The sequence below is a fragment of the Halichoerus grypus genome, chromosome 12, assembly GCF_964656455.1.
Source record: "Halichoerus grypus chromosome 12, mHalGry1.hap1.1, whole genome shotgun sequence".
In the NCBI taxonomy this organism is placed as follows: Eukaryota; Metazoa; Chordata; class Mammalia; order Carnivora; family Phocidae; genus Halichoerus; species Halichoerus grypus.
In genome coordinates this window covers 76,875,472-76,896,101 of record NC_135723.1, presented here as the reverse complement: position 1 = coordinate 76,896,101, position 20,630 = coordinate 76,875,472, and the positions used below count along the sequence as shown (strand labels likewise).

Here is a 20,630-nt window from a genome sequence, read left to right as displayed (position 1 = left end):
CAAGAAAATCTGTGGACAGCAACATCATAGACACAAAAGGGCCATTCCTGGGTTGTCCTTACCTGGGAAAAAAGTCGGAGGCAACTTAAACAAGATTTTTTTAAAGATACACTAAAATGAAAACCTCTAAGAGAAAATGTCTTCCTTAGGACATGAAGGGGTAATATATGGGATATAACAGAACCGTATGTATGTTGTCTGTGACCTCTGTGGCCATTGGCCTGAATTCCCACCTGTGAGTGAATGGAACAATGGGGCTAAGGTCATTGGGGGATGTTTGTTTTTGTGGTGTATGCGGCAGTGTCTCTGGGGTTGGAGGGTATAAGAATGAGAAAGCAAATACAACAGGATGGACAAAGAAAGGAATGATCAAGATTAATCATGGAACACTACATCAAAAACTAATGATGTAATGTATGGTGATTAACATAACAATAAAAAATTAAAAAAAAAAGATTAAGGGGGCTCTAACTGGATCCATTTTGCCATAGTTCCTCCCCATCCCACCTCACCCCAGACCCTTAACAATCACACATGAGACTTCAGAAATGCACCACACAGAATCAATTAGTTAAACGATATACCACACAGAACTGATTTGTTAAATATCGCCCCTCCCTTACCCTCAGCCTCCAGCAAACTCCCTCAGAGTAGTACAGGCAAGGAAGACCTAACTATTGGGAGAAATCCCTAACACTTTTCCAGGGCAGAATTCAGGCTAGTCCAAAAAAGGTCCTTCTTTTAAGGGTTTTGGGGGAACTAGACTTTGAAATTTTTATTAGTATCGGAGACATTCGTTTGGAGCAAATTCAGCTCCAGGAGCTGCATGGATGAATGCAGGAGGGGTTCCACCAATTGCCCCAATTCCTTCCATTGCAGCAGCTTGGCCAAAGCGTTCAGTTGTTGGTGGGATCGATCCCAAGGTTCCATCTGGCATCATGGTGACAGGTCCTGGAGGAGCTGGGGTACCAGCTGGTACTGGAGCAGGGGGAATGGCGCCTCTGTTGTTGATGCCCATAGCACCTCCCACAGCCCGTGGCCCATCCCTATCTCCTGTTCTCTTGCGTCAGGGCATGTTCCCTTGAATCCTTCCTGCTGTCGCTGCCTCATTTCTCCCTGTTGCCGCCGCATCTCTTCCTCACGGCGCCTGCCGTCCTCCTCCTGCTTGAGCTCCAGTTGCTTTCATTTTTACCCTTCTTGGTTGTGCCGCTCTTCCATCCTCTGAAGTTCTTCTTGACGCCTCATCAAATCCTGTCTCATTAGCATGACGTGGTGCTCATGGCAAGCAGCCTCCATCTCCATCTCCGGCTTCTCACGAGCTTCTTGATGCTGCGGTCCACTTGGTCCTGCTGCTGCTTCTCCATCTCACTGAGTGCCTTCCAGCACGGGGCATGCTCACACTCAGAGGAGCCAGGCTGTGCAGATCTGGGTGGCTGCTCTCCCTCCTTGTGAAACTGCTGGTTCTTTATCACCAGCTTCCCTGGAAGTCCCTCTTCATCATCCAACTGTCCATGGGCTCCATGGTCACAGGCCAGGGCAACGTGGTTAGCAGGAATGAGCCTTCACTGCACCTGTCCAGAGCTTTCCGGGCAGTTGGCTTCCCTGAGAATTCAGCAGTGCCTTTTCCTGAGGGCCTTCCTCGATCATGCACGAGGACTACAGCCCTTTCCACCTGGCCAAACACCAAAAAGGCTTCCTCCAGCAGTTCATTGGAAACATACCAAGGAAGATTTCAGACTGTCAGGGATGTACTATGGCAGGCAAAGTGCACATGCAGCTGCTTTCCACGGAGCGGCATCTTGTCCAGCTCTACTTTGGCATCTCCCCTAGGGTTCGTGTTTCCAAGCGGATAAAACCAAAGCCCTTATCCTTATGACTGAGGACTTCGCCTGCCATCCCATATTTCTCAAGTTGTTTCCTCGTCTCCTCCTCAGTGATATCAGGAGGAAGATTGCCCACAAAGAGCCGGCTACGTTGGGTGAAGTTCTTCTCTCCTAGTTTCCTAAAATTCTTCCGGTCAGTAGTCAAGCCTTAACTTTGGCTGCTGGCTTGTTGTCCATTTGCAGGTATCGGTGGCAGTGGTGGCAGCTGCTGGTGCTGCTGCTGGTGATGCTGATGATGCTTCCTTGGAGTATGGTTTTGCTCCTCCAAAGGTTTTATTGCATTTTTGTACCCTTCTATGACTGTTCTCTCCTCAGAGTAACAGCGACACTATATGTCCTCTTGGATTACTTCTTGAAACCCAATTCTACTCCCCCCAGCCTTGACCTCCTCAGCGGAGGAGGAGTGTGACCTGACAGGGACTTAGCACAGTCCACCTCTGGTGCTTGTCACATCCATCTTGGAAAATAGATTCCTAAACCAAGACATTATCCTACTCTGGGGGAAAGAGTCAGGATAAAGGGAGAAGCTAGTTTTTCTTTATTTACTGCAGCACAGATTAAGATCTTATGCCTAAACAACTTACATACTAGGAAGACTCGTGATATTTTACTATGTTGGGTCCTGGGGGTGATGCAAATAAATTATTTCTACTGGTAACCCAAGTACCTGTGCGAATTTTAAGATGAAGTGAGATACATACTCTTTTGTCCCTAACGGAGGGCAAGTGATCACAGTGGAATACCTTTACACGCTAGAATACGGAAAATATGGTTTTATTGAGTGTCATTGAATGGCTGGTTTGCATGCTCTCAGAAGGTAATTTTTACTCCTGAAAATGCATCCTCCAAGTCAGGAACAATTACCACCTCTCTATAAGGATACATAAGTTACTACAGAAACATAGTTGACCTATGTTTCTTCAGAATGGCATCAATTCAAATATTTAAAATTTCTATTTTGATGCTTGAATATATTATTCTTTAGGCTAACCTGCCATGCTATTTTACCTTTTTTGATGCTCATGTGATATGAACACCCCCCCCCATTTCTTCTTCTAAACTTAGTTAGGTTGATCCATGTTCTTTGTAAAGATCTATACATTGTAACAGAAACCAAAATAAAAGTGGCTTAAAAGGTTAAAAAAATATATTATCTCAAGAACCTAGTTTTTCCCACCACTGCAGCAAAATTCTGATTATAACTCATATATTATAACTAAAAATGATTATATTTACATGGCATTTTAAAATAAACATTTTTAAACTTACTCACAAGTTGTTAAGATCTGAAGTGCCAAAAGATGTTTTGGAAAGTATTTTGGAAAATGGCCCTCAGAGATTGTCTAGAGATGCATGAAGGAAGTAGTAGTTTGGCAACAATAACTTATTTTTATTAAGGTGAATAGCTAATTCTACTGAATCCAGTATCATTATTACTATGGATAGAACTGGTTAGTTGAAATATCTGTGTTGATCAAAATAAAAGAATAATTGTAATATAATAAGTTAAATTTCAGAGAGTCAGAATTTATGTAATCAGTAGACTATATTTTGGAAAAAAATAATATTTAGGTGCTTCCCACAATTTTTTTTTCTTACCCTTCAAACTGTGCCATATGGCAAAGGTCCTAAAATGCTTTCTTAGAAACTGCTGGTTTCATCAAGATTTGGGTTGCTTTTCAACAATTGGGGTAGAATTTCTAAGAATCTGTCTATGTTTTATCATCCATTTCTTCTGGTGGTTGACAGCAACCATCTGCAAGTGTAGAAAGAAACTAACCCTTCATGGGACCCAGCCAAGTAGTAAGGTCTCATTTGAATACAATTACATCAATTAATCTGTAACTACAGATTGGAAACAAATAATGTTTCCTTTATTTCTTGCAATAAACCAATGAAAAAGTCAAGGAACAAATTATGAATCTCCTTTCCAGATAACTTAATCCTGCTGAGTGTCAATTGTCTTAACACATCAGAATTAACATACACAAGTGGTTCAAACAGAATCAGACCCAGGTCTGCCTTCTTCCAGCCCCATGCACTTCCAATGGACAGAGGATACTGTAGGGAATGCTAGTCATAAAGATTAATTCTAGAAGATACCAAAAACACTGAAGACTATTCAGAGCAACTCTGGATGAAGGTATTGATTTATACAATTTAAGAGAGTATGTGAAGTAAAGTAATTTTGAATGTGTTAAATAAGCTCTTTATTATCTTGGCTAAATTTTTGTTTGCTTAATTTCAAAAGATTGTCTAGTTCCCTTTTTACTTAATAAAATGATTTTATATGAACCTTTATATAAAAATTTCAGCTACTTAGGCTCTAGAAACTAAAGTAGGTCATTGATTAATCCCATTTTTTTTTTTTGTAAAAAGAAAGGAAGAGAGAAATTTTAAGCAACCAAGTAACACTGAGCTTTTATAATTTGTTTCTCTTTTGTACAACTCTCCATGCAGTCATCTAGAGCAAGTTTCTGTCCCAAGTTTTATGAAAGACTCCTTTAAAAGAAGCTCTAAACTGGGAAGCCAGAGTATTAAACATTCAGTGAAGCATTTAAGAAAAGTCTGGGATATAAAGACTTCAATAGCCATTCATTTATACTGGAAACACAACTTGATTAAATGAAAAGCTAACTGTATTTGGGTTTCTTACATTTAATAAAGAACTTTCCAACAAATGTCAGCCAGATTTACCTACTTCTTCTTACTTGACATAATTAGTACCCTCAACCCTGTTTCATAAATGTTATCACTGATTTATAAGCACAAACAAAATATATGTGGCTTCTTGCTTAACGTCTTACATTTGACAATGCTAAATATCAGCTTTAATATGCCACAAAGGAGCTGATCATTGGCTTCAAGTTAGGAGCATTTAAAAGATGATTCCACAAGTGGCTATTTGCATTTCTTTGGTATTTTAAGGAGTAACTATTTTATTATTGTTTTAATTTGATGGAAGATAAAGAGCTGCTTCTCATGTTCACTTGCTTACTTTACATTCTACTGATACCACTGCTGTAGACGTTGGAGACAATCAGTAATATCAACTTAAATTCAATGGCACTGCAGGTGGAGGGGGGGCTGGTATTTAAAATGTTAAAAGCAACAGAAAGATCAGGTAAGATGAGCATACAGAAGAAGGTCTCCTCCACAACATCTCTGCTTCCAAAGAGGAGATGATTAATGGGGTAAAAAAAAAAAAAAAAAAAGAAATGAAAGCAGAGCAGAAGGATGGGACACAAGTGAAATTTTAAAAGGAGAAACAAAAAAAGGGGGGGCTATGGCTACAGAGAAAGGGGTACAATTAAGGTATTTTGCAATCTTAGAACTGGGACGCCTAGCTGGCTCAATCAGTAGAGCACATGACTCTTGATCTTGGGGTTGTGAGTTCTAGCCCCACCACACTGGCACAGAGTTTACTTAAAAATAACAACAACTTAGGGGCACTTGGGTGGTGTAGTCAGTTGAATGTCCAACTCTTGGAACTTAGAATATTGCACTTAAATGTGCAGCTAAAGCATCAGGTTGACTTTTGAGAGTTCTTTGGATTCTTTCACTTCATAAGAGCTACAAGATAATTTATTACAGTGGTATTTTTTCTTTTAACATGACAAATACTTATGTGTTGTTTCAGAAGATAAATTATAAGCATAGTTACTCTGTTATACTCATTGTTAATTTCTTCAGTTACTTGTGGTGTTATGAAAGCTAAAACAAAGCAAAAACACTACTCTGATTATTTCTGCTAATATGATAAATGCCAGCAAAATACCTTTCTAATCCCTTCCCTAACTCCACACTTCTTTCTTCCTCTCGCTTAACTTCTTCCTTTCTTCCTTTCCTTTCCTTTCCCTCTCCTTCCTTCCTCTCTGTCTCTCCCTCTTTATCTCTTTCCCTCTTTCTTTCTTATGAAAAACACACCCAGGACCCTAGGCCAAGGAAAAAAATGATTTTGAAAACTACCAAAATTTAGAACCATTAAAAACAGAATATTTCTGGGGCGCCTGGGTGGCTCAGTTGGTTAAGCGACTGCCTTCGGCTCAGGTCATGATCCTGGAGTCCCGGGATCGAGTCCCACATCAGGCTCCCTGCTCAGCGGGGAGTCTGCTTCTCCCTCTGACCCTCCTCCCTCTCATGCTCTCTGTCTCATTCTCTCTCTCGCCAATAAATAAAATCTTAAAAAAAAAAAATTTAAAAACATAATATTTCTTAAAGGATAAAAAAGGGCCTTTACCTTGATCCTTTTTCATTGTAAGTTACAATCATAAAAAGACAAAATTATAATTAAAATAATATTAATTTGCCTGAATGTTACTGTTTATTTCTATTAATAAAAGTGAGGAAGTTCAATAAGACATATGATTAAAATTTAAATCTGGAAAAATGTTGTTTCCTTAAAGGTTTCATGCTATTCTGGCTGTTAAACTCTAATAGTGTAAAAAACTAAAACAGGAAAATGACTGTTTGGAAATCTTAAAAAAATGATAAAGAACAAAAGTCATGCCATGCAATTTTTGTTTTTTAAAAGGTTATTTTCAACTTAATTTTCTTCTTATTTTTAATCTTCAGATCAATTGAAACCTGTTTCATTCCTCAGTTCAATTTCAGTTACATTTGTAGGTAGATTTTACATAGTTAACAACATTGATATCTTATAATCTATTTTTAAAATCCTTTCTGAGGTGTTGAAAGCATCCTGCTTTATTTAGAAACAGCAGCATAAAAATAATGACATACCCAAATATCTACATATATTAATTTCTCTGCACCTGCATGATTGTTCTGTCATTTTTCACATTCTAAAATGGAACTCATCCATCACTTTGATATGAGCGCGGTTTCTTGTGCCTTTTGCTTATCTCATCAGCTTTGTGTTTGAGTTTGATAAAAAGAAAAAAGTCTATATTGAAAATAGTAATGTTAGCTAATGCTTACTGATTTTTTTTTTTTAACATGCTAGGCACTTTTCTATGTATTTAAAGACCCATTTATCCTTAAAACATCCATCTAAAGTAGGTATTTTATGATCCTAATTTTACAGATGAGGAAACTGACCTTAAAAAGTGTAAGCAACTTGCCCAAGTTTCCCATATCTAGTGAATGGGGAGCTGGGTTCCAAGCCAGCCTGTGTAGTTCTAGAGAGCGATCAACACACTCCCTCTATAGATCTTGTTTTATTTATAGCAAAACAAAAGGAAATAACAAATGAAAAATACTTCTAAATGGTGAATATTAATGGAGCATTCTACCTAACAACCTATAGATGTAAAATAAATTGTAGTATATGCTGCTTTTAAAGTCATGAATAAACAACGTGGGGCCGGACAAATTTGCAGCATAATCAGCAAGCATTTTCCACATTTTTCTAAAATCGGAAATTCATCAGACTCTCTAAAACTCCCAATTGTGTGGATAAAAGCAGGAAGAACTTCCTCCAGTGCCTACACAGAATCAGTTATTTGACATCTAGAGAGGCCAGTTTAAGGACAGTTTAAAAGATTTTTATCAAATCACTGCAAATGCCAGAGCTCAGAATATAGTTCATTCATTGTCAAAAAGGACTTGAGAAAGCAGGAGAGCTAGATCAGAAAAGACAAAATGACCAGAAAAAGATATGTGTCCTATTTTATTTGTCAAAAGTCCTCCATTTTCTATAGGGAAAAGCAAAAATGATCTCCTTTAAAATTCATTAAATTTTGTATTTTCACGAAAACAGCATCAGAATAAACTCTTGGGAGATGTAACTTAATTTTGAAATGGCAAGGAAAAGTCATATTAAGGTTCTGAATCAGAAAATATGCATGCATATAAATACATAATAAGTTAGTTATATTTTCATTATCTTGTAGTTTCATCTTAACCACATGATATTATTTTATTTCCATGGCAGTAGATTACAGTAGCTGCCCATTAGCTAGGTTAAGGGGATTCATAACTGAATTAAGACAGGGCAAATAAGTAACCAATTGAACAATTTATAGTGAGATATTTTTATGGCATTTACCAGATGACTTTAGTGAGATAAAAACATATGTTAAAAAGTACTGAAAGCTGAGTTTCACAAATATTAAATATATACTTACTGACATATCATCTCTTAACTCACATAATTTGTATGATAAAGAACATACCACTAAAACAAATTTGAAGGTATATTTTTTATTTATTTATTTATTTATTTGAGAAAGAGCAGGCGAGTGAGGGGCAGAGGGAGAGGGAGAGAGAGAGGATCTTAAGCAGGCTCCACTCCCAGCACGGAGCCCAATGTGGGGCTCGATCTCACAAACCTGAGATCATACCTGAGCTAAAATCAAGAGTTGGAGGGTAAACCGACTGAGCCATCCAGGTGCCCCTTGAATGTATATTTAGACTCCTAATACTTGAGGGAAAATAAAGGCTGTAATATGCCTATGCTTCTCATATATAAGTTTAAAAAAATTATTTTCCTACTTTGAAGCTAAGAACTAAAATGTGAAAATCAAAGATAAGCAACCTCTGGATTAGAAATTTTCCTCAATTCTTGATAATATCTTCCTGCTTTTCTTTAGTGTTGAGATACATTTTATGCACTAATTCACTCACTTATTCATTAATTTATTATTTAAGATAAAATGTCTCCTCCTGAGGCCGTAATTCAACATATCTGTCTATTCGTAGCACAGACCTTAAGCATGCTTACATTGGAAACAGACAATCCTGGTTTGATTTCCAGTTTTACTATTCACCAGCTACATGGCTGTTGTCAAATTACTTCATAACCACCAAGTTCCTCACTTATAATGTTAGAATAACAACAGTATCTACCCCATAGGGTGGTTCTAAAAATTAAATAAGACAGAGAACATAGCATAAAGTAAATATTCAATAAGTATTGCCAACTATTGAATAAAAAATTAATAATGAATTTGACTATCTAAGTACTTAGGAAGTCTTTTTATAACACCTCACAAGAGCTGTGTTGTATTCTGTGTAACTAAGCAATAGAAAGTCCATCAAAAGAGACTGAACCATTGAAAGATGCCATCATGAAGACCAGTTGGGAATGCCATGATATTACATCATAAAATACAAATAAAATACAAGAGCTGTAGCAGGTGGAATAATTACAGGAAGTAACTGAGTGAAATTAAAATATATGTCTTGGTAGGTATGTGTTATGGATCTTAGGAGGTGCTCAGTGAGATGTAGGACAACACCAAATCTGTGGAATTAGTGACACAGTTGCTGTGGCATCCTTCAGACTCAACCAAAACAGAAAGGACTCAGTGGGGAGTTAATCATATTATGTAATAGATATTTTCACAAAGTTTTACATATAACTCAATTAAAAATAAATTCCAAAAACTTGTAAATGATTTGGGACAGTGTGTTGTTTTTTTTTAAAAGAGGTTATGTTTATAATTTCTTTTTTTTTTTTAAGGTTTTATTTATTTATTTGAGAGAGAGAGAGAGAGAGAGAGAGCATGAGAGGGAGGAGGGTCAGAGGGAGAAGGAGACTCCCCGCTGAGCAGGGAGCCTGATGTGGGACTCGATCCTGGGACTCCAGGATCATGACCTGAGCCAAAGGTAGGTGCTTAACCAACTGAACCACCCAGGTGCCCTGTTTATAACTTTCTAAAAGAAGTCACCTTGTATAGTGAGGGTGATTATCTCGTATTTCTTTCAAAAATCTGAGTTTGCATATTTTTCCATTCCTTCATGATGAAAACAGGGTTGAGTAAGCACAACAAAGGCTACAAAGGTGTTAAGCAGTATATTAAGTGCCTCATATTAGAATTTATTATTTCCTATAATTTTATTAATTTATAAATTTCTTTAGCTGCTGCAATTGGGATCGATTCTAGCAAACAAAATTTTGTCTATAGTCTTGTTTGAATCCTCCTATTTAGTTTTAGGAGAGTAACTCTTGATGCAGAGGAGAGGGAGATAGAATTCAAAACATTAACTAGGTTGTAGAAGAAACATTTGAGATGAATGTGGAGATGAAAACATTTACAAACACCTTCTGAATTTAGTGATCATTAAGGTTTCCTCCCAGAGCTGTGTCTGAAAACTCATGTTGGGACATCGGCATCTTAAAGGTTTTAATGTAGCTCCCGTGTAATAATACCTGCAATCTCTAAAGGCCTTTTATGCTAATAGGTCACCATAAGTAACTCTATGCAAATTCACACCCTTAATTCTAGAATATAAACTTCCAGAAATTCTTAGACTACATATTCTTTACCTTTCTCTTTTTGAGCCTAAACTTAAGTAATTTGGTGAGCCTTGTAGAATGCATATTTTATGGCAATGTGGAAGATTTACTATCAAACAAGAATGACCTTTTCACATCTGAAAAAAAAATCCTTTTTTCTTCCTATTGTTGCACACAATTATCATTAAATATTTATTGACTAAGTATTTGATGTTTTTGTCCTAGCTCCACCCTCTCAGCTGGACATTAATAGAGTAGGTCACACTGGTTTTGGTGAGCAGCATAAACCTAACACACAGTTCAGAAACTGGCACTCATTCATCAATGTTTATTGAAGGCCTATTACTGGGTAGGCATAGTTGGTAGTACGAGGTATGATCAAGGCGGCCCATGTCACTGCTTTCTTGCAGTTTACATTCTTGTGGGCAAGAGAGAAGATAAACAAATAGACTCTATACATATTTGCGAAACATGTGAAAGAACAAATTGAATAAATACTGACCAAAAAATTAAATATTGAATCTCTATTTTGGTAGGATCTGATGATAATTCTGTACAACGTCCTCAAAGAGTTCTAATTCTCCAGTTTGGAGACCAAATAAAATATATCTCCCCTACAATAGTAGACTATCAATTATTTTTTAATTTTACTTCCATATCTATAAATATACATGGATGCTTATGCACATTTATGCATATTGTTGTAATTGAACAAGTTACTTTAAGAACTAGATCAATGCAAATATTATATGTAATCACTTTTCCTTTCGAATTTTTTGGAGTTAAGTCAGAAATTTCCATTTTTTCTTCCTTTTTTGTTTTGTTTTTGTTTTGGCCAGATGTCCATGATCAAAGTATAAAACAAATGTCATTTTTCTATTCTACTCTGTCATAAGGTAATGAAACATTTATCATTGAGCTATACTGAAAAGGTTACATTCAATTTATCAGAGTGCTCTGCTCAGGCAGCTCGAAAGAAGAGTAGGGCTCATCAGCACACAAGTGTTTTGAGTCATCTTTCCCAATTAAGGGATTACACATTCAATTTATCAATTGACAGTCATATCTTTACTCAATATAAATATTTAAATTTATATACAAATGATAGTTTAATAATATATTAACTTAATAAAGTAGAACATGCCCAGAGATGCTTTCATTTGTAAGTTTTTATGTGAGCCCAACCACATGTTATTTATCAAACTCCTGTTTTTAGAGAAATCAATTTGTACAATTAAGGAAAACTTTGAAAACCTGGGTTGCTAATTTCACTGGTAATTGAACTATTATTCTCGTGCCTTCTTGTTGATGTCAGCTGGGAGTACTGGGATCCTTTATGACCAAAGATCACCACACGTGGAAGCCCATGTCAACACTACCGCTTCGATGTTAATCTCCAAGACAACGGCGTTATTTTAAATGGCCAATTCTACTTTGAAACACTAACAAGTTTTCTTCTGGGTCGTTATTTTAACCTATTCATGAAAACCAAAACGCTAAGTGACCTTGTTTCAGAACTGTTTTATTTTTTATTATAAATCAGAAAGTTACCTTTATAGTAAAGGATTACTTTTGGTAATATCTAGAATTTAGTTTTAAAATTTCAATTTAATGACACTAGATAAAAAGCCATGTATTCACTGATCGAACACCAAAAAGGGAACAGATTATCTGTTACCACAAGACAGATATTGTATATCTTGCCAATAATGCTACTGACTTCTACCCAAGTCATAGAAAATATTAATAACGAACTAGCAAACAAAGAGAGGATGCCATCTTTATTGTCACAGTGACCTAACACCCAGGTGACAGGATATGAAAATTTTCTAAATGTTAGGTTACATCAGTGGCAGAACTAAAATATATATATTTCTTTCCTTAAATGTGCAGTATACATAATATCTTATTTAAACTATGCAAGACTAAAATAACAATCTCAACCTAGAAAAATGTTACAATACCTAGAAATCATTTTGTTTGCTTTATGAACTGTTTCCTTTAAAATACTTTAAACTTGGGGCGCCTGGGTGGCTCAGTCGGTTAAGCGGCTGCCTTCGGCTCAGGTCATGATCCTGGGGTCCTGGGATCGAGCCCCACATCCGGCTCCCTGCTCAGTGGGGAGTCTGCTTCTCCCTCTCCATCTGCCTGCCACTCTGCCTACTTGTGTTCTCTCTCTCTCTGTCAAATAAATAAATAAAATATTAAAAAAAAATAAAAAATAAATAAAATACTTTAAACTTGAATATACAACATACACGTCAATGCTGTGTACAGAAAGAAACATAGACCAGGAAAGAGAGTTGGATTTTGCCCCTACCTCATGGGAGGCATTTAATTTCCCTGGGTCTCAGTTCCCTCATCTGCAAAGTAAGGAATCTGGAACACTGAGTGTTGAATTTCCTTACATTTCTAAAACTTATAAGCCCATTAAATAAGGGTAGCTTATATTTGACATAAAATGTGATATGAACTAGACTATTTTATGTATTGCATTGATATTATTTTTAAATTTCCTTCCTCCTTTCCTTTCCTTTCTTTTCCTTTCCTTCCTTCCTTCTTGTAAACGTTACTCTCAATGTGGGTCTTGAACTCAAGACCCCAAGATCAAGAGCTGCATGCTCTACCAACTGAGCCAGCCAGGTGCCACTATATCAATTTTTTTAAGTAAGTTTTTCACTTCAATGCTGATTTATTTCACCAGAAATTATATTTTCTTTACTTAGTAACAAAAATTTAAAAAGACGAAATGGATGTTTTAGACTGTTTCTCACACGGGTTTACAATAAAACATGGAGTTGGTTTTCAGAGAAGTAAAGATTCTTTGTCAAGTTATTACGTTGAAAAATGTAAGAATGACCAAATAAATAATATAGGGACAATTAATCTGAGCTATCAACCTTGATCATGAACTTCTTCCTCCCAATTCTAGTTCCCTTTCCAGTAAACTGTTACTTTGCAGATATTCCAGATGTTTTATGATAGCTTCTTTTAGGACCTTATAGAGACTTCATGTAATGGATTAGGTTCCAAAACCTTTATACTGTGGATTAAAACATTCTATCAGTCTTATTTTTTTTCTGTTTTATTATCCACTTTTTTCCACTTTTTAAAAAATTTTTTTAAGATTTTATTTATTCATTTGAGACACAGAGATACAGAGAGAGAGAGAGCATGAGCAGGAGGAGAGGCAGAGGGAGAAGCAGGCTCCCCACTGAGCCAGGAGCCCGATGCGGGACTCGATCCCAGGACCCTGGGATCATGGCCTGAGCTGAAGGCAGACGCTTAACCATCTGAGCCACCCAGGCACCCACCTTTTTTCCACTTCTTAATCACTTACCCTATACGTGTAGCTTCTGTCAGCTCAACATATTCTTAAAATGTTTCTTGTACTCATTTGTTCAAAATCAATTTGTCATTTATAGTTCTGAAAAAATATATATCACAAAAAGCATATTTGGCATGCCAAAAATGAAAACATAAAACTCCACAACTGTTGGTGCTGCTTGACAAATACTTGTTTTGTGCTTTGCTTCATTTTAATTTTAATCATTAATTTTTAGACAAGCAGTGTGCACTTTATTAATTCTAGTATTTTTTCCATTTTTAAAACATACATTTCAGTGACCATATCTACTTTTACCTTATCTTACACATTATTTAACATGCTACTAGTAATTACCTCTCAATCACACTGAAAATAATGGAACACAAACAAACAAACATGGTTGTTAAAATGGTAGTACTGACTTGTGGAGATAAAAATTACTCTAATCTCCCCATTCCTCTTCAGCTAACATCCTGGTCTCAATACTTAATACTCAATAATCATCTTCCATCGACACAGATAGGTACTAACCTGACCCAATTCAGTATACTTTCTCTAAAAGTTCTGTATCTGTACCAAACGCCCTGTATGCCTCCCTACAAAACATACATATTCAACGTGCATTTTTTTAGAAATCACACATAAACATGTGCAGACACACAACACATACACATGAATAGAGTTTAATAACTCCATTTAGCACTAAAATAACTATGTGCTAACATGTTCAGCATCTCCTCTCTTCAATCCATCCTTTTTTTTTTTTTTTAAGACTTTATTTATTTCAGAGAGAGAGAGAGAGTGTGTGTGTATGAGAGAGGGTGCACGAGCAGGGGGAGGGGCAGAGGCAGAAGCAGACTCCCCCTGAGTAGGGAGCCCGATGCCATGCAGGGCTTGACTCCATGTGGGGCTCAATCCCAGGAGCCCGGGATCATGACCTGAGCCGAAGGCAGATGCTTAACTGACTGAGTCACCCAGGCGCCCCATCCGTCCTGTCTTATATGAAAAGAGGTCCCTTTAAAATCATGTACCCATAGCATTCTCCTGATTAAAATAATTGGCATCTCTCAGTGTCTAACAAATAAACAAATAAAATCCAAAAAAACCCTTAAATTTCTTGCTAAGACACAACAAACCTTTCACCATCTGACATAGTCTACCTTTCTCAGCCTACATGACTTTCTTCTACACGTGCAGCTCTCTGGCTGCCCGAACCATCTACTGCCTCCAACATACTTATCATTTAAAGCCTATGAATCTTTAAACTTATTCTCTCTACTTGTAATATCATTACCCACTTTTTATGGGCATTTTTGAGCAATTTCCTGCTCATATTTTCTCATTACTATAAATGTCACCTCTTCTGAGTTTCTGTAATGCACTTAAGGCATATTTTATGTATCTCAACATCTCCTGAATGTTATATTTTGGGTACTCAATAAATGCTTATTGTGTAAATGATTAATAATGATAGGGATCGATGAGAACAGAAAGACATCCTAAATTTGGTTTCTTCTTTCAAAGACTTAATAATGAAGCATGGAAGAGCAAGTGTGTTGGACATAACTAGAACATTAGACAGCATACGTGAAGGGACTAGAAAGGAAAGTAAAAAACATGGAAAAAAAAAGTGTGGATGTGCATCTCTGCTAGGCACAAAGTGATGTACCTTGACATATGGAATCTCCATTTCTGAGATACTTTTTAATTTAAAGTGTAAACACATTATTACAGTTTTAATAATAGAATACAAACAACAAACAATATTTAAATATAAAATGTGGAGGACAATAAAATGTTCAATAAGCAAGGCTTATTAATATCACAAAAATAAAGACCTTAGACAAATTATGTTTAAAATCATTAATTTTTCTAACAAATAAATATTCTAATGATGTACACAGGAAAGCCATAGGTAGAAATACAACTATGTAATAATTACCTTTTGTCCTAATAATCGCATAAATGTAAATTAAACAATAAACTACTGTTTTTGAATGCAGTCAATCTGCGCTTACCATACAATACTCTGATTGTTAGTTTACTTCTCAAGTATGCCCTGCTAAGTTAAAGTACTGGAAGGCTGGACTGTGGTCTTTAATGATGCATTCATGTGCCTACTTAGCAAAATCTACAAATATCTGTTGAATGAATTTATTAATGAACACATGAATATGTGAATGGAAAGGATAGCACTGAAAGCTAGGAAGGTATCATGGATTGAGTACTCTCAAACAATGCATTTTGGACATGGATTCCAAGCATAGCAAAATAGGCACACCGAAGAATCCTTCATTCATTCATAAAGTTGTTGTAGGTTCCAAACATCTCCACAGATACTTTAGCCTTAATATATTCAAAAATGAACTCCTCTTCTTCAACAAAACTACTGTTCCTGCATTCTTTGTCTTGTCCTACTCTGAATCTATCAACCAGGTTAGAGAGAGCGATCACCTTCCTCCCACCAACTCGCATTTTCTGTCAGTCACTCTATCCCTTCACTTCTACTTTCTAAAAGTGGTGTCTTTCTCCTTCACTACATCTTCATTCTCATTTTCTTCCTCTTAAGCCATTACAATAAACTCTTAATTGGCTTTTCTGCTTTCAATTTCAAACCACTTCAATCAATTTTTCAAAGCACAGCCACATTGTTACCTCTTGACTTGAAATTCTTTAGCCAGTCCCTGTCTTCGACAGGATAAAGTAAAATTCCTTTTGTAGAGCGAGAGGTATTTCCCTAATTTGCTGGCCACGTGGCTTTGCGCTGGCTGCATGATAGATAAGCTTCGCACACACACACCGAACCACAAAGACATACCAAATTCTCACATTTACAGGTTTTGCATCTGTTAGTCATTGGACACTCTCCAATCTTGAACACCAGGCAGTGCCATATTCATTCTATCAGACCATACTAAAGTGACCTTTCCTTTGTGAATGTTTCCTTAATCCCCCCCTGCAGATATGATCACTCTTTCCTTTGTAACACCCCTGTACCACTATATAATTCATTATCACACTTCTTACTGTTAGATGTCAGTCACCTACTCAGGTTGTGTCTATCTCTAGTGCCTGGAACATATTCAATTCTAAAATCACTCATGTTTATTATCATTTAAGTGGTACCGACAAAGGAGCTCAAAGTAGGACAGAATCACTCAGACAGACTGATTGACTCAAGGATTTTTAATTTCAGTATATTTCTTGTTAATTTAAAACAGGATTTTCTTACTTCTGTATTTGCATAGCCTAAACTAACACATGTACTTTAATATTTAATGCTGTGATTTATAAGAAAAACGTCTATTTGGTCATTGAGATGACCAAAATATATTTCTCATATATATTTGGTCTTTGTCCATGGTTCCTGGCTCACCACTCCCAAAAACCCTAGGAATTACCTAAGTGTTGAGAGTAATAAAGTTATTTTTTGCTATGTTAATGAGGTGACTTTTGGAAAGCACCCAAGGATTGAGGCTGGTTGCCAGGAGAACTGACCATGTGATTAGAGGATTGAAACATTCAGTTTCACCCCACTCCCCATCCTTGACCTCCAGGGAGGGGAGAGGGGCTGGAGATTGAGTTCAACCACCAGTGGGTCAATGATTTAATCAATCACTCCTTTATATTGAAGCCTCCATAAAACAAAACAAAACAAAACAAAAGGAAGGGGCTCAGAGAGCTTCTGGGTTGGTGAACACATGGAGATATGGGGGGAATGGCATGCCTGGAGAGGGCATGGTTGCCCTGTGTCCTTTCCACAGACCTTACCCTGTGCATTTCTTCCACCTTCTGTTCATGAGTTATATACTTTTATAATAAACCAATGATCTAGTAAGTACAATGTTTCTCTTAAGTTCTGTGAGCCTCTCTAGCAAGTCAATTGAACCTAAGGAGGCGATCATGGAAACCTCTGATTTCTAGCCAGTCAGTCAGAATTGCAGGTGACAACCTAAGCTTGCAACTGACATCTAAAGTGGCAAGGGTGAGGGGGGTTGTGGTGGAGGGTGCAGGTGGTGGGGGAGTATACCTGCAGGACTGAATCCTTAACCTGTGGACAATGTCAAAATCCAGTTGACTTGTAGGACACCTAGTTGGTCTGGGGCATTTCTTGTTGTATGTGCGGTGAAATCCCCCCTCTCCACACTTTGGCATTGGTGGGAGTCAGGACCTTATAATGCTAACCAACTAATATCCGTATGCTAAGAAAATATTTCTGGCCTAAAACATAGTATGATATAATTAGCATATTTAGATAGAAACATGAAGTGTAATATTGATTATATGACTTCTACTACATTAAATGGAGAGCAAAAATGTTTCTATAGTAAGACTTCACAGAACAGAGATATAATTATATTGAATCTTATCTCTAGTTTCTTGAAATATCTAAAATATTGACTTGACAATATGATTATCATAAGGATATTTTTAAATGATATCAAAATGATTTGGACATGATTTTTCCTTCTCAATATCTTAATGCAGGAGGAGATATAAAAACATGGCACATTTTAGGTGAATTAACTATAGTATTATTTATTGTGACCTACCATTAGAAGTGAGAAAGAATTTGCTCTATATTCCATTTTCCTTCTATTTCATAGCTAGTATTTTGATAAGCTTATCTACCTTATGAAGAAATTTAAAAGCCCAGAATGTATGCCTGATGTTAATAAGAAAGTCTATTGTAATATATGAAATATATGGAATAGAACAGTGAAGGTCTGTGTCCTATTTTTGGCTTAGATTTTTGTTTAAGAAAAGTGTAATTTGGTACAGTGTATTACTATTTCTACAATTTATCCTTTAAAAATAAAAATAGCTCTACAGCTACTCCCTTGTTACTTCATGGCAATTTTGGAGGAATGCCTGAAATTATATTTAGAGCCCTGTAAGAAATAAGGGAAAAAAAAAAAAAACAAATAGCAAACTTAGGGTTCATTCAGGAAGAAACGTATTAGAATCATCTCTAATAATGAAGCTAATGGAAGGGAACCACAGCTCAGAAAATGTAAGACTAAATGCTCTAATGCTTCCATGCAGTAATGCTATAGGAAGGAGAGGGTGAAAAATAGTAGGTGAAAGGCAAAGTATGCTAATCTATTGAACACTGATGATAACGATAGCATAAAATTGTCTTAAATTACAGGTGAATAATTTAACATGCAAATAATATTTATAAAATTTGAAGTCAACCCTATGCTGACATAGGGTTAGTCTGCTTAATTTCTAGATTGCTATGAGATATATTAATGATTCTCTGTTGCTTTATTTATAAATGTTTATAGTATTGTCTCAAAGAGCAATACAAATTTGTTGAAAGCCATCTTTTGAATCTGGTATGCTAGCATTCTCATGAATTGTATTTGTTTAGACTGACAAAACACCTTTCCTTGTTCTTCATGATATGAGGCCTAGAAGAGAGTCTTCAAGTCTTCAAAAATGTTGTGTATGCCATTGAAGGAAGAACTTTCTCATGAGCTTTTGTTTGGTTCCCAAACTATGGATTTAGATCACCAGGGAGTTATTTCAAGGGATTTTCAAAGTCGTATGAGTTTAGTAAGCATTACCATTAGAGCAAACAGATATGTTGCATACACATGTAAGAGTTGTGCTGATGCTATGATTAAATGTAGGGTATTATAAAAGTATTAATTAACTCAGCACATGTTTCTGTCATTATGAGAACCTTAATCAACAGAGAATTCATCTTTCATATGGAATCAGTAAAAGTGATTGATACTATTTCTGAAAAAGATGAGGACTATGATCTAGATGTAACAATAAGATCGGATTTTACATTTAATCATTCCTTGACTTTCCTTCCTATGGCATCACTGTGTAATTTGTACGGTTACACTTTCCTATCTTTAGGCAACTCAACACGTACTCTGAGCTCTTAGGTTCACTTGTTTTAATTGTGTTTTTTCTTGTACGTTCTAATTCGAGTACTGATGCTAATTTTAGAGGTGAGAACTTAAATCATTCGTGTTTTCTAGGTCTCGACAATAAAGTAGGAAAATTGGACCAAGACTTTCTCTAAAGTTCCTTCCAAATATAACATCCCATAACTCTCTTACACCTTAGAGTACACGGTGGCAAATACACAGCAGGTGCTTAATGAATGCTTGTTTAATTAATATGGCATAGCTTTTACTACTTTATACATCTAGGCTGACTGCAGGAATATTGTGTTTCTTAAAGTTTTCCACAAAACTAATGGTTGGAACATCTCAGAACTCTCTGCAACTGATTGATTTGAAATCATGGGGTTTATGTTCTTCCCATAAAACTGCAGGTTTTTACAGTTTTATAGACAATAATGAGTATACTTAATTACATATGCACAATAGCAATAATCTCCAAAGACAATTTAATTTCTGAAGCCATGTACTGTAATCTCAGCCAAATCACAGATTCACACAAATCAAACTGGGACGAAGTTTAAGAATGAAAGCCAATCTGTCTCACTAAACCTTTCTTTAAATCTTTGGTAACTTGTAACTTGTAACTCATATTAGGACCAACATGGGTATTTTTAATTAGAGTGAGATGTTCTCAGTAAAAGATGCATAATTCACACTATGCTCAGCTGAATTCAGAAAGCACAACATAGCTTTTTGGGAGAAGAAAGTAATTATAAGAAAGGATACAAACTTGCTAAGTGTTAGATAGGTATGATACATATACATTGTAGTTGAAATATCAAGAGTTAATGAAATATTAATATATAATTATCTAATTTAAAGTTAATGTATCATTTAGAGGATTTGATGCCATGTTTTGATGGTTTTATTTTTCTGAGAACATTTGCCATTCAGCATAAAACAGATTGATATAAAGTATTATTAATAGTTTCTTAAAGAAGTTTGAGATACATTTCTGTTCAATAAAGCATTGAATATATGAATGACTTACAAAATTACCTGCAATTAATATGTCATAATCTGAGTTTAAAAATCCTGAACATCAAGTACAATAATTCAGTCCAATAAAAAATTACATACCATTTCTTTGTCAAATGAAAAGCTTTACCCTTAGGCTTTTTTTTTTTTTTTTTTTTTTGGTAGGAACACAACATGAGAGCTCCCATCTTAACAAAATTTTACATTGTTAACTTTAGGCACTATGTTGTAAAGCCGATCTCTAGAAATTACTTTTCTTGTATCACAGAAACTTCTCCGTTTTAATGTTTGGTTTGTAACCAGAGTAA

General features: G+C 36.0%; 1 protein-coding gene and 1 pseudogene across 1 annotated transcript in view; both read right to left on the bottom strand.

Moving 5' to 3' along the window:
• Positions 1 to 20,630, bottom strand: part of KCND2 (potassium voltage-gated channel subfamily D member 2) — a 494,054-nt gene that overhangs the window by 422,305 nt on the left and 51,119 nt on the right. The gene's annotated exons all lie outside the window — the stretch shown is intronic.
• LOC118536269 (non-POU domain-containing octamer-binding protein pseudogene) lies at positions 779 to 15,889 on the bottom strand (annotated as a pseudogene).